The following is a 13,033-nucleotide window of genomic DNA, read 5'->3' as shown; positions in this document are numbered from 1 at the left end:
TGCCACCTGCTCTGGTCCTGGGCTTGCTGTGGTGTAGCCAGAGGTTTGATCTGGATTCAGGTGGCTGGGTGTTGCAGCCCAAGACCACTTCCTTAACTTTTCTGTGACTCTGTTTTGTGACCCTGCCTGTCTTATTTGCAACTGCAGGCTCGCTGAGAGGCAGGGTGTGGGACTGCTTTGCAGGCACTTGCCGTGAGGTGGCAGCTGCGGGGACCCCTACCCAGCCACAGGAGGGGGTTGTCCACCAGGCCAAAGAGCCACCCCTGGCCTCGGCCGCACGTGAAAGGACCAGGACTTCTTCCAGTGGCTTCTGAATGTCTCGGGTTCATTTGACACCTCCAAAAGCAGACAGCATGGGAATAAAGGAAAAAGAGAGGCGTGACCTCTGTCGTTCTGAGGCTCCCTATGTGCTGAGCAAGGCAAGGTATGCAAGACAAAATGACGCTGTGTGGCGTGCCATGGAAGAGGAGGAGCACACGGTGGTGTGGCAAACAAAGGTTGTGTGTCCCCCCAAGTCATGATCAATTGCTGTGATCAGAGAAATTGCTGACATGGTGAGCAACCAGCATTTCATCTGAGACGTTATTGTCTAGTGCGTAGTTTCGAGATGAGTCATTTGGCCATACGAACAGCTTCTAAAAGAACACAGTCACCTCCAGGTGGTCAATGAACTGGACTGGGAGCCCGGAAATCGGGATTCTGGTTTCACTAGTCTCTGGGGCTTCAGCTGCCTCACCAGCAGGAGCGACAGGCGCAGGAGCAGGGAGTCTCTGAAGCCCTTCCAAGCCCGCAGTCTGTGAGTCCCTGTCCTTGGCCGGCTTCTCTGGGCCTTCACAGTTTGTCATGTGCCCTGTAAGACTTCAGAACGTTCTTTATTTCTTTTAAGATGTATTTATTTATTTGAAAGGCAGAGTTACACAGAGAAAGAAGGAGAGGCAGAGAGAGAGAGAGCAAGGTCTTCCATCTGCTGGTTCCCTCCTCAAATGGCCACAACAGCCAGAGCTGGGATGATCTGAAGCCAGGAACCAGGAACCTCTGGGTCTCCCACATGGGTACAGGGGCCCAAGCACTTGGGCCATCTTCTGCTGCTTTCCCAGGTGCATTAGCAGGGAGCTGGACTCGAAATGGAGCAGCCAGAACTCAAAAAGGTGCCCATATGGGATGCTGGCCTTTACCTGCTATACCACAGTGCCGGCCCCAGATTTCAGAACTTTTAATGAAGGGCCTGGGAGGCTCTGTTTTCCTGTACAGTTAAACATGTGGAAACTGAGACCTAAAGGATGGGTACCATCGTCCTCTCTCATAAGAAAATAGGCTTGGGGCTGGCCTCATGGCATAGTGGAGGAAGCTGCCACTTAGCATGCTGGCATCCAGTATTGGAGTGCCGGTTCAAGGCCCAGCAGCTCCACTTCCACTTGGGAAGGCAACTGATGATGGCCCAAGTGTTGGGGTCCCTGCCCTCTATGTAGGAGACCCAGATGGAGTTCCTGGTTCCTGGCTTCAGGCTGGCCCAGCGTTAGGCTGTTGTGGACATTTGGGGAATGAACCAGAGAGGTCTCTGTGTCACTCTGCTGTTCAAATACATACATCTTTTTGGGGAAAGAACACACAGTGGATTCTTGCAGACTTGTGTGCTGGTGAGAATCGTGCCTGCTGCGGGGCACCTGAGGCAGACTTGCCCACACGTCTGCCTCTGCGCCGCCAGCCTTTGCTTGCATCAGAGCAGCAAGAGGTGCAAATGCCAGCCCTTCCCCCTCGGCGCCCCCCCCCGCCCCCGCCCACCTGCTCCTGCCCTGCTCATTGGCTCCCTTTCTTCTGAGGAGAGGATGTGATCTGTTGGTTATCAGAACTGTGGCCGTTTAGGAAACCTCTTTCCCCAACTGGCTAGACTTTTCCACTAGTGTATTTACTGACTAGAGTAAATTTACTGAGCCAGTCTGGTTAAACAAGAATGTCAGTGAAATAGTGGGAAATCTGAATCTTAAATAGCCAGTGAAAAGGCAGAAACTTAGCAAATACTCGTTGTGTGTCTGAATTCAGCGTTTGCATAAGCACTTGCTTTCATAAAACTGATGCGTTAAAGGCCCTCGAACAACGTATTCTTTTAAGCGGTTAAACCTGGCCCTGGCAAACTCATTTATACTATAAATCTTTCTCTATAATAAGAATAAGAGGTGCCATAATTACAGCCCAAGTAAATAACTGGAATCTAAGTGAATAATGAAGCTTTACTGTAGCTGTTCTTGCTCTGTCTGGTATGCTTCCATTCCAGTTGGCCCTCACTCAAGCAGGTATCAATGCATTTTTCCCTTGGAACTGTAAGTATCACCAACCACAGTCATATTGGCTAAGCAGCACTCTTTCTTTTCTAAATATTTCGGTTTTCACACGTAGAACCTGTTTTCATATACAGCTGACTTTTCTGATTTCGCCATCAATGAGAGAGACCTGAAGTGTATAAATCCAGTTTAGAAACAACTCCAGCCTGGAAAAAAACTAGAGAGATTGACAAACACAACCCCACACTTCATGTGTTCTGCGCTATAGTGTCTCTCCCATCAGCTTTGCTCTGAAGCTGTGTGGTTATCAAATCTGCCCCTGAGGCATCGAAGGGTAGAACAGGAATCTTAGTCCTTAACAGGGCCAGGAGAGAGCACATGCAGCCCAGTGAATCAGCTTTGTTAGCTTCCAGAGCAATAGGCTTTCTGCATCATTCTTCCCTCCTCCTGACAGGTACGTGTGAAAGTGCTTGAGGCATTTCTTTACCTCAGTGAATACCCAGGGACAGGATTCACAGCCTGAAAGAAGGGGTCCCACACGCCAGATTTGTGGAGAACAAATGCCCTTGAGGAGAGAGGGCAGTTCTGGCCAGTGTTTTGCTCTGCAATTATGACCCATACGATTATTTTTTTTAATATTTATTTATTTATTTGAAAATCAGAGTTACAGAGAGGCAGAGAAAAAGAAAGAGAGGAGAGAGAGGCAGAGATAAAGAGGTCTTCCTTCTGCTGGTTCACTCCCCAAATGGCCACAGTAGTCGGAGCTGGGCAGATCCAAAGCCAGGAGCCAGGAGTTCCTCCAGGTTTCTCATGCAAGTGCAGAGGCCCAAGGACTTGGGCCATCTTCTATTGCTTTCCCAGGCCATAGCAGAGAGCTGGATGGAAGTGGAGCAGCCAGGACTAGAACCGGTGCCCATATGGGATGCCAGCACTGCAGGTGGCGACTTCACTCACTATGCCACTGCGCCAGCCCTCCATACGATTATTTTTATATAAATGGACTCAGATACATTATTGTTGTAATTGATCATTAGTATTAATTCATTAAATAAGTGGATTTGGCCACTAATGCTTTTCAAGGGAGAACAAGCCTCTAAAAAATCTGTAAAACCACAGATTCATTTGTGTTCATTTTGTTTTTGTTCTCTTGTTTTGAAGTTAGGAGCAGAGGAAAGGGTGGGGGAGAGAAGGCAAGCTCATTTTGGCTCAAAACCTTTTGTAGTCTGGGCATCATTTCATAATATATTATTTCCTAATCTGTGTTTTCCGGCGCATTTGGGGGTCCCTCATGTGTAACTGTCTAGAAGGCACTGAACTGCTTTAGTGTGGTCCCCTTCAGATTTCATGTGTAGTGCTAAACAGAGTATCCGTCCAAGGAAGATTCATGATTGAGACAGTTTGATGCTGGGAGCAAATCAAAACAAGACAACTTCAAATGTTCTTGCCTCAAATATTTGCACAACTCCTGTTTCAAAGGCTTAAGCTATGGTCATATTTGCGCACACACACACAACACACAACGCTATGGTTTGAAAGCCATGTTGAAATGTGATTGCCGTTGTGGCAGTGGTGGGAGGTGTTGGGCATGGGGTGGGGCTTCCACGAGTGATCAATGCATTTCTTAGAGCAATGGGTTAGCTTCTGGGGAGTCTGGCCTGCTTTATTCTCTTCTGCAGGCATCCGATTGCCTTCTTCCTTCTCTCCATGTATAGAACAACATGAGGCCCTCACCAGAACCAGACAAATGCACCTGCCCAACCTGGACCTTCCAGTCTGCAGAAGCATCAGCTAAAGGAACCTCTTACCTTAAAAAATCACCCAATCTCAGTTATTCTGTTATAATGACAAAAAACTGGTTCAAAAATGGAAATCTGATTTCAAGCAATTGTTTCAAGGCATAGCAATCAGTTTCTAATTAAATGTTGGGCTGAATTTGCATAGTTTATGAAAAGCCAAGTCCTCCTGAGAAGCACACAAACTCCCCCCGTCTGGTGAGCGTCTCCTCAGCTCTTCCACTGACCCCTCAAGATGCTTGTTCTGTTTTTAAGGAGCCCCCTCTTGGTCCCGCCTTCTCTTGGGGGCTGCTGGATCGATGACTGAGCATGGGCACAGTGTCGGGGGAGCTTGGTTCCCAGGATCTCAGGAGCACGGCTCTGGGCTGCACAGAGAGGACACACTCTCTGCCTCCCCATGGTTTTGTCAAACCAGTTCTCCTCCTTCCAGATGAGCAATGTATAGGCAATGGGGCAATTGCCTATACATGGGCGCCATCCGCTCTCCTGCTCTTTCCCCTTCTCCGCATGAGCTCCTTGTCACCTGGCTCCCTCCCGTCCTGTTAGGGACTGTGCTCTGCAACCCACCCTCTTACCCTTCCTCAGGGTTGTGGCCCAAAGAGCGCCTGTTCTTGTGCTTGAGTTGTGAACATCCCTTACCTGGTGTGCAGCCCCGCTCCCCCGGTACGTAAGCGCACTAATTTCTCCATAGTGTTTAAGAGCCACCTGCAGCCTCTCTCCTCCCTGCCACCGGAACACCCGCGTCTTGGTCACGTGACACCACTTGGCTTCTCCCTTGCTGCATGCTCACAGCCGGGCCCCCTGTGTGCTTGCTCTCCCCTAAGTGCTCCTGCTGGGACAAGTCAGTGAACAAACACAGGATCACCTTTGTACCCTTTCCTCTGTCAACACCTGTGAGGTTTCCCCGGTGCTCAAGCTCCACCTTTCGAATTCCTTTCTTCCTTACCTGCAGTGGCATCTCTTGCTTTTGAGTCCTTCCGTGCTCTCTGGCCACTTCTCAGGCTCCCGCATGGTGTCCCCGCCTTCTGCCTTCTCTCTGTGTCTTTCCCCTCCTGCCGCTCAGCTGCCTATGGCGTTGTCGGGTATCTACTGGAAGAGGACCGGCCAGCCTGGCATCTTCAATCCAGAATTCTTTCCTGAGTTCCCAGCACAGGCTCGCTTGGCCACCCGGCCCCCGTCCCTGCAAGGCTCAGTATGTCCTGCTAAAATCCAGCCCTGTCTCCCTCCTGCAGCTCTCATCAGCCTTCCCTCTGGCCAGTCTCAACCCTCCCTGTCACCGCCTCATGCAGGAGTTTTGAGGTTTGGGCTTTCGTCTCCCGCGGTCTGATCTCGACTTTGATCTTGCCCTCCCTGCAATGCCTTGGCCCTACTCCAGCGCAAACAGCCGAGGCTCTGGCAGGAAACTTCCCAAGAAACCCTGTTGCTTTCATGCCAGAGAAACTGGCGTAATGCACTCCTTCCTACTCCGTTGCCCCATTGCCTATAAGCAGGCCCGAGCCGGCCCTCGTTCCACCCGCACTTAAGGCTGCTTCAGTGCCCGAGCCCTCCACATGCTCCCCGGCTTCTGTCCCTTCACGTGTGTGTGTCCCTGTGCTGGACGTTCCTCAGAGACATCCTGTGTTGCATGTCTCGTAAGATGTGGCTCCATCTGCCTACATGGGGAAGCCCACGGGGCCTTTGCCCTCTTCCTGGGGTGACTGACACGGCACTGCTGCAGTCGGAGAGCAGAGACTTTCTCTCGCTCCCTCCCCAGCCTCTGCAAGTTTGGGAGGCAGACACGATGCATGGCTGCAGGAGCGGGCCTGCAGGGATCATTCAGGAAGCATCAAGCTGGACAATCTTCAGGATAAATGAACGAGCACAAGTTTTTCAGAATCAAAAATGATGCAGAGAGAATGGGAAAATAAGTCATAAACTTTAAGAATCACCAAAAAGTGTCAGACTTTGAAGCCCTCTTTGTGAAGCCAGTTTGAAGAGGAGTTGTCCATTCACAGGGGACTGGGCCATGCTGTGACCCCGAGCAAGCAGCGGCCGAGAGCACACAGAGGCGCCCCGGGTGATTCCAGAGAGGAAAGTGCAGCGGGGCTGTCGGGGACAAGACCTCTGCAATCTGTCAGCAAAGTGTTCCTAGGCACAACAGGCTCGCCGACTTCCCAGAGCAAATCGGTGCGGATCTTTTCTTGCTGCCCGGGACCGATGGGTTCTGTGCTCCCGTTGCGTGCCAGGTCAAAATGAGCCTGTGTCACCTGAGGTGCTCTTTCGGAAGAGGCTGCGGTGGCAAGTCTCCTGCAGCTCAGGTGCAGGGCCTGACGTGAAAGGCATCGGGGCCCCGGTGGGTCGCTGGCCCACAGGACAGCGCCCAGCAGGTGCTAGCTGCTCATTCCCTCACCAGGAGCCGGGGCGGCCTCTGCTCTGTACTGGGGACCGTTTCAGGCACCAGAGTTTCTGCAATGACCAAGACAGGCAAGGCCTTGCCTCAAAGCCCACATTCCCCCATGGGGAAGAAAACAAAGGAGACAATGCCTACTCACGGCAGGTACCATGCAGGAGCTGACGTAGGAGGCTGTTCAAGGGGGCTGGGGCAGGGGTGGGGTCTTACTTAGAAGGAATGGACAGGGAAGGGCTCACTGAGAAGGTGACTGCTGAAGCCTAGGAGGCCAGCAGAACAAAGCTGATAAAACAAAAACACCGGATCTGCTTGTGAAAGACCTATGAGTAAAGGCGGAAAATGTTGGCTGCAGCCATGCTGGGAGGTGGAGGGGGCTCAGGACCGCGGAAGGACCCATGTCATTTGCTGCTGTTTTCACGACCACAGAACTAAACTCTCCTCTATGGTGTGCAGAGCACTGTAGCTATCCAAGTAAGAAGCGACTTTGGTCCCTTTGTTAGCATGAAAATGTGTCCGATGTTAGCTGGCTTTGCATCCACTTGTTCCCTCCTTTGAACATCCTGTGAGCTTCTGCTTGGCGCATGGTGGTGGGCAGGGACCCACAGGGGCTGCAGGGACGACGGCAGAAGCCTTTCAGAACTCTAGTGGTTGCACAGAATTTCAGAGGGGGAGTGCCGTCAGCAGTCCAGGAGATGGAGCTTAGGGCAAGCCAGAGTTACAGCTTGGGACTCCAGACCTCCCCTCTCCATCTTCTTCTGCTTCAGGGATTTTTTTTTCCAGGCCTCTCAGTTTTGTGTTTCCTGTCATCTGCACCCCAGTCCCCTCCCCACCATCTGCAGCCTGCCCTCGCCAGCCCGCTTGGCTGATACTTAGCCAGCAGGTGCAGCTTGGCCTCCTTGCCTGAGCCGGCTCCCCCTGAACTTCAGGTCACGGTGCTCTCACTCTGCGCCAGGCTACCATCCACTCCTAGTCACGTGGCCTCGGCACTGCCTTCACGGTCACACTACATTGTCAGGACCTAACAGAATGCCTGGGACACAGTAGGCAAACAGACAACCCTACTAAGCCTCCTGCTACCCCATGCCCCAACGCCACCTTCGTCTTTGCTTTTGCTCCATTCTTTCTCACCTCCCTCCCTCCCATTCTTACCTCCTGGCACCTTCCAGACCCCGGTGCTTCCGCTGGTGTTACCAGGGCGCCACTGAGACCCAGCTTCCAAGCGGCTTCCGGGCTGGGCCACTCTGGTTTGATGACTCAGTGTGTGTCTCTCCAGCCAGGTCCCTTTGCAATGTGCTGGAGGCCCACTCCACTACCTGTGAGTCAGCAGAGGCCAGCCCAGTTTCCCCAGCACCCTACCAGTACCCGGTGAGACCAGGGAGAAGTACTCTGCAGTGTTAGGGAAGGACAGTATGGCTGATTGATCTTCCTTTTCTTCATTTTCCACTTACTCCATAAAGCAGTCCTGCTACTTGCATATCAAAAATGCAAACATTTCAAAAACTGAGTCTGTAGCTGGCGTCGTGGAGCTGCAACACCGGCATCCCGTATGAGCGCTGGTTCAAGTTCCAGCCACTCCCCACTAATGTGCGGAAGATGATCCAAGTCCTTGGGCCCCTGCCATCCATGCGGGAGACCCAGCCGGAGTTCTAGGCTCCTGGCTTCCACCTGGCCCAACCCCATTGCTGTGGCCATTTGTAGAGTAAACCAGCAGATGGATGATATTGCTCTCTCTTTGTGTCTCTCCCGCTAACTCTGCCTTTCAAATAAATCAATCTTAAAAAAAATAATAAAATCTGAGTATTCACCTCTCCTCAATGCCAGCTCTGCCGATAGTGGCTACAGTTTGGGTCATCGTCTACGTCCTCTCTTCCTGAGTCCTGAGCATCTTTTTCGAGTCCCCTGCTGCTAGACCGGCCCAGAGGGACAATGTTCTGATTTTCCCTGCACACTCCTAGTTTCCACCCAGGGCCTGCCTTACATGCTGTGGCAACTCAGAGGGCCCTGATTAGTTCTTTGGCTCATGCAACAGGTTTTGAGTTAGCCCCAGAATTTCTGCCTGCGCGCTTAGCAGAAGGCTATCCTGGGGCCTGCGTGACCTCCATCTGGTTCCACCATCTTCCCTGATCACAATGACTACACTTGCCCAAGACTCTGAAATAAGCTTTCTGGTGGATTAAGATGGAAGCATGGGACTGGCATTGTGGCATAGCAGGTAAAACCAGCGCCTGCAATGCCTTCATCCCATATGGGGGCCTGTTTGAGACCTGGCTGCTCCACTTCCAATCCAGCTCCCTGCTAATGTGCCTGGGAAAGCAGTGGAAGGTGGCCCAAGTTCTTGGGCCCCTGCACCCAAGTGGGGGACCCAAAAGAAGCTCCTGGCTTCCTGAGCTTCAGCTCAGCCCGGCTCCTGCCGTTACGGCCATTTGGGGAGTGAAGCAGTGGATGGAAGATTCTCTCTCTCTCTCTCTCTCTCTCTCTCTCACTCTCTCAAGTAAATAAATAAATCTTAAAAAAAAAATTATCGTCCTCTCGGTCCCCACCCGTCCAGAGCTAGAGCTGTCTTCTTCCCTGGATGCTGGCATGATTGCTTTCACGGATTGAAGGGACAGAAGAGACACAGTGCCCGTGCCAGGCCCAAGCCTCCAGGAAGCCAGGAGTTCTGCTTTTGCACACTGGGGAGCCCTGAGCCACCAGCTAAGAAGTCGGCTCCACTAACGGAGAGCCCACACCGAGCAGCCACATGGAGACAGAGGCCCAGCCACCCCAGCACTCCTGCTGAGCCCAGCCTTACGGCCATCACTGCGCAGGAACCCCACATGTGAGGTAGCCATCTTGGGGGGCGGCAGCTGCTGGAGTCCCAAGATGACCGCTGCACAGCCACTGCCCAGTGGAGTGTGAGTGCCGCGCAGCTGAGCCCGGTCAACCTGCAGGATGCTGGGAGATAATAAAGTGCTGTTGCTTTAGCCTGACCAAAGCTGGCTCCCTAACACCTATTGATGAAAGCCAACTGAGTTTGTTGGTGATGGCAGTAAGGGAGAGAGCGCCACCTGATAAAGCCTGGGTAGTGTCTCCTGGGGGCAGGAAGGAAGTTCAGAATGTACTAACACTCGCTGCGGATTCAAGGCAGTCTTTCAAGATGGGGGCTTGATTAGAATCGGGCAAGAATCACCTTGTAGCACAAGGACATTGGTGGAAACAACACAACGAAAGGTTTCTCTATGCATTTATGTCTTTATTTGAAAGAGAGATAAAGACAGAAGGTCAGAGAGAGAAAGTCGTCCAGCTGTTGTTTCACTCCCCTAAAAGCCAGCAAAAGCTGGGACTGGGCCAGGCTGAAGTCAGGAGCCCAGAATCAATGTGGGACTCCTGCATGGGCGTCAGGGACTCAGGTTCTTGAGCCATCATTTACTGCTTGCCAGCTTCTGATGCTGCATCAGCAGCAGAGGCAGAACTCGAAGCAGGCACCTGAATGGGATGTGAGTGCCTGAGGTAGTGCCTTAACCACTGCACCACACTCCAGCCTTGATCTGAAAGAAAAAATGATTCATTTACGAGGAGAGCGTGCTCCTGTCTATTGGTTCAGCCCCTAAATGCCTGCAACAGTTGGGACTGGACCGGGCTAATATCAACAGCAGGGAACTCAGTCCAGGCCTCCCATGTCGGTGGCGGGAACCCAAATGACCTGAGCCATCGCCACTGCCTCCCAGGGTCTGCACTGGCAGGAAGCTGGAGTCAGGAGCCAGAGCCAGGAATCAAGGCCTGGTGTCTGGAAGCAGGCATCTTAACCGCGAGGCCAAATGCCTACTCCGGTAGTGAGGTTTTGAGATGGTAGATTCAGAAAATATTAGAGCAGAAACTCTCTGTTGATGTTCTCAACCAAAGAGTTGACATGAAATTCCTTTATTGGAGGATCAAACCACTTACCTAGGCAGGAAGATTCTGGAAGAATAAAGTCACCCTAATGGAGACAGAAAGTTGTGTTAATGCCGTTGGTAAGATGTGTTTTTGTTCCCTAGGTCCAGACGGGGTGTGGGCTGGTTTCAGTTTTCAAGCCACTGTGTTTGTGAATGATTGCCTACACAGCATGGAGACCCCCTCCAGGCCCCTTGCTGCTCCTCACTGTCTCCATTCTTCCATCAGGTGTGGCCTCTGCACCTGTTAATGCATGCCGCATGCTGTGCTAGGCACTGGAGGCACAAAGCTGAAAAAGACAGAGCAGCTCCTCCTTGGAGCTTAAGTTGTCCTCTGAGGAGCTAGACTTGTAGCCTTGCACTTGGAATCCTGATGACACGCCCTGTAGAAAATACAATAGAGCAGTGGCTGAGAGTGTTCCTGGGGGAGGGGTGGGCACGGAGGTCCTCCTGAGAAGACATCGGAGTCCCATGCCGCTGAATGGAGGGAGGATCCATGGGAGTGAGGCCCTGGGGCGAAAACCTTGCAGGCAGAGGGCACGCCAGGGGCAATGAAAAGCTGGATGAGCTAGGGGGGCAGAAACACCAGTGAGCCCTGAATGTGGAGATCAAAGGGCATGTCGTCCCCCCCCCCCGGGGGGGGGTGCAGAAAGGGAGGCAGCAGAGGCCAGATCCTAGGGGGCTCTGTAGCCTCGCTGCCAAAAGCAGTCAAGTGTGAGGGGCGGGTGCTGTAGCACAGCAGCTGAGCCACTGCCTAGGATGCCAGTGCTGGTTCAAGTTCCGACTGCTCCACTTTTGATCGAGAGCCCTGCTAATGTCCAGGAAAGCAGCAGAGGATGGCACAAGTGTTTGGGCCTCTGTATCCACATGGGAGACCCGGGTGAAGCTCCTGGATCCTAGATTCAGCCAGCCCAGTCCCTGCCATAGCAGCCATTTGGGGAGTGAACCGTTGAACGGAAGATCTCCCTGTGTCTATTCCTCTCTCTCTGTAACTGCCTTTCAAATAAATAAATAAATCTTTAAAAAGAAATTGTGTGCTTTTATATGATCTAGGTGCCACTTTTTTAAAGATTTATTTTATTTATTTGAAAGACAGAGTTACACAGAGAGGTAGAGACAGAGAGAGAGAGAGTCTTCCATCTGCTGGTTCACTCCCCAGATAAACACAATGGCTGCAGCTGCGCCAATCTGAAGCCAGGAACAAGGAGCTTTTTCCAGGTCTCCCACACGGGTGCAGGGCCCAAGCACTTGGGCCATCCTCCACTGCCCTCCCAGGCCACAGCAGAGAGCTGGACTGGAAGAGGAGCAACCGGGACTAGAACTGCTGCCCATATGGGATGCCTGTGCTTCAGGCCAGGGCTTTAATCTGCTGCACCACAGCACCAGCCCCAGATGCCACTTTTTTTTTTTTTTTAAGTAAAAGAAACCGTTAATTTTAATATATTTTATTTAACCCAGTGTATACAAAATAGTATTATTTTGACACGTAACCCACATACAAAAATATTAATGGGATGTTTACATTCATTTTCTGGTAGTAAGTCTTGAAATAGGCTTGTACAAGGGGTCTCCAAAAAGTTTGTGGAAAATGTACATTATGAACAAACTATGAATGGATTTCAGATTTTTTCAACCTAAAATAAAATGATCTTTTAATTCAATTTTCCACAAACTTTTTCAGATCCTCTTGCAGCACATCTCAGTTTAGAAATGTGGATCAGCTGCATTTCAGGTGCTCAGCTGACACCTGTGCCCAGCGGCTGCCTCTCTGGCCAGTGATCATCATCCCTGCAGATGGCCCAGGGCTTCCATTCCTCCTCTTACCTCACCACCCACCTAGCGCTTAGATAATCGCGTCTCAGTGCCACCACGTCTGCCTGCAGTGCCTCCCGCGTCTCACAGCTCAGCTATTGCTCCACCCTCGAAATGGGTCTACTTCCTCCTTTCTTCCCCCTCCAGATGACCGCTGTATCCTGCCCCAGCAGAGCTCCTGCCTTCTCCCCTGTCCTCTTCAAAACTATCGCTGGCTCCCACTGCCCATCGAGGTTCCAAACCAAGGCCTTCGAGACCCTCCCTCCAGCCTTCCGCCCTGCTGCCTTGACACAACCCGATGAAAACCCAGACCCCACACTTGCTTATGAAAGACATGAAAAGAATGCTGTTTGATTTCCCAAAATATTTCCCAAAATACGCCCTGGAACAAGCGTAGTCAAGCAGTGGAGGCATTCAGGGTTTGTTTCTGCCTCTTATTATTCCCTCTGATAATTTCCTCTCTGTACAGAAGTATTTTTATGTTGTCAGGTTTGTTCTCCTTTGAAATGCAGTGTAGATCCAGTGTTCTATACCATTTGGATGTGAGAGGCCTCTTTATTGCTTGACTTCTTGGGTCTCGTCCCATAACAAACTCTTGGCAACAGTGAAACACCAAGAAAGTGTCCGTCACCAGGGGCCACTCAGTGTGTGTGTGTATGTGTGTGCGTGTGTGTGTGAGAGAGAGAGAGAGAGAGAGACTACAAGCTAAAGGATACCTAATTATATTTTCAAACAACCTGTGACATCACTTGGAATTACAAGAAACACTCCGGGGTATCACAAGTGTAAGCTGAGAATCTCTGAAATCCCCTTGGCTTGGAGTCTTGGCGATTTTCCTTTGCCCCTTAG

The 13,033-nt window shown here is 51.5% G+C and overlaps 1 long non-coding RNA gene across 2 annotated transcripts; it reads right to left on the bottom strand.

Annotated features, from left to right (window-relative positions):
* Positions 1 to 2,905: 2,905 nt before the first annotated feature.
* LOC149127030 (uncharacterized) lies at positions 2,906 to 7,800 on the bottom strand. Of its 2 annotated transcripts, XR_016232105.1 has the most exons (3): positions 7,611 to 7,800; positions 5,019 to 5,161; positions 2,906 to 3,154 (listed from the first exon to the last, which is right to left on the bottom strand). It is a non-coding gene; the product is annotated as an uncharacterized LOC149127030 (long non-coding RNA). The 2 variants fall into 2 exon arrangements; XR_016232104.1 differs by lacking the exon at positions 7,611 to 7,800 and having other exon boundaries at positions 5,019 to 5,436.
* Positions 7,801 to 13,033: the final 5,233 nt, after the last annotated feature.

Source organism: Oryctolagus cuniculus, chromosome 4, assembly GCF_051225735.1.
Source record: "Oryctolagus cuniculus isolate XC-2025 breed Fujian yellow rabbit chromosome 4, ASM5122573v1, whole genome shotgun sequence".
NCBI classification, from domain to species: domain Eukaryota; kingdom Metazoa; phylum Chordata; class Mammalia; order Lagomorpha; family Leporidae; genus Oryctolagus; species Oryctolagus cuniculus.
Note: the sequence above shows the minus strand (reverse complement) of the source record. Positions and strands in the feature narration are given on the sequence as shown.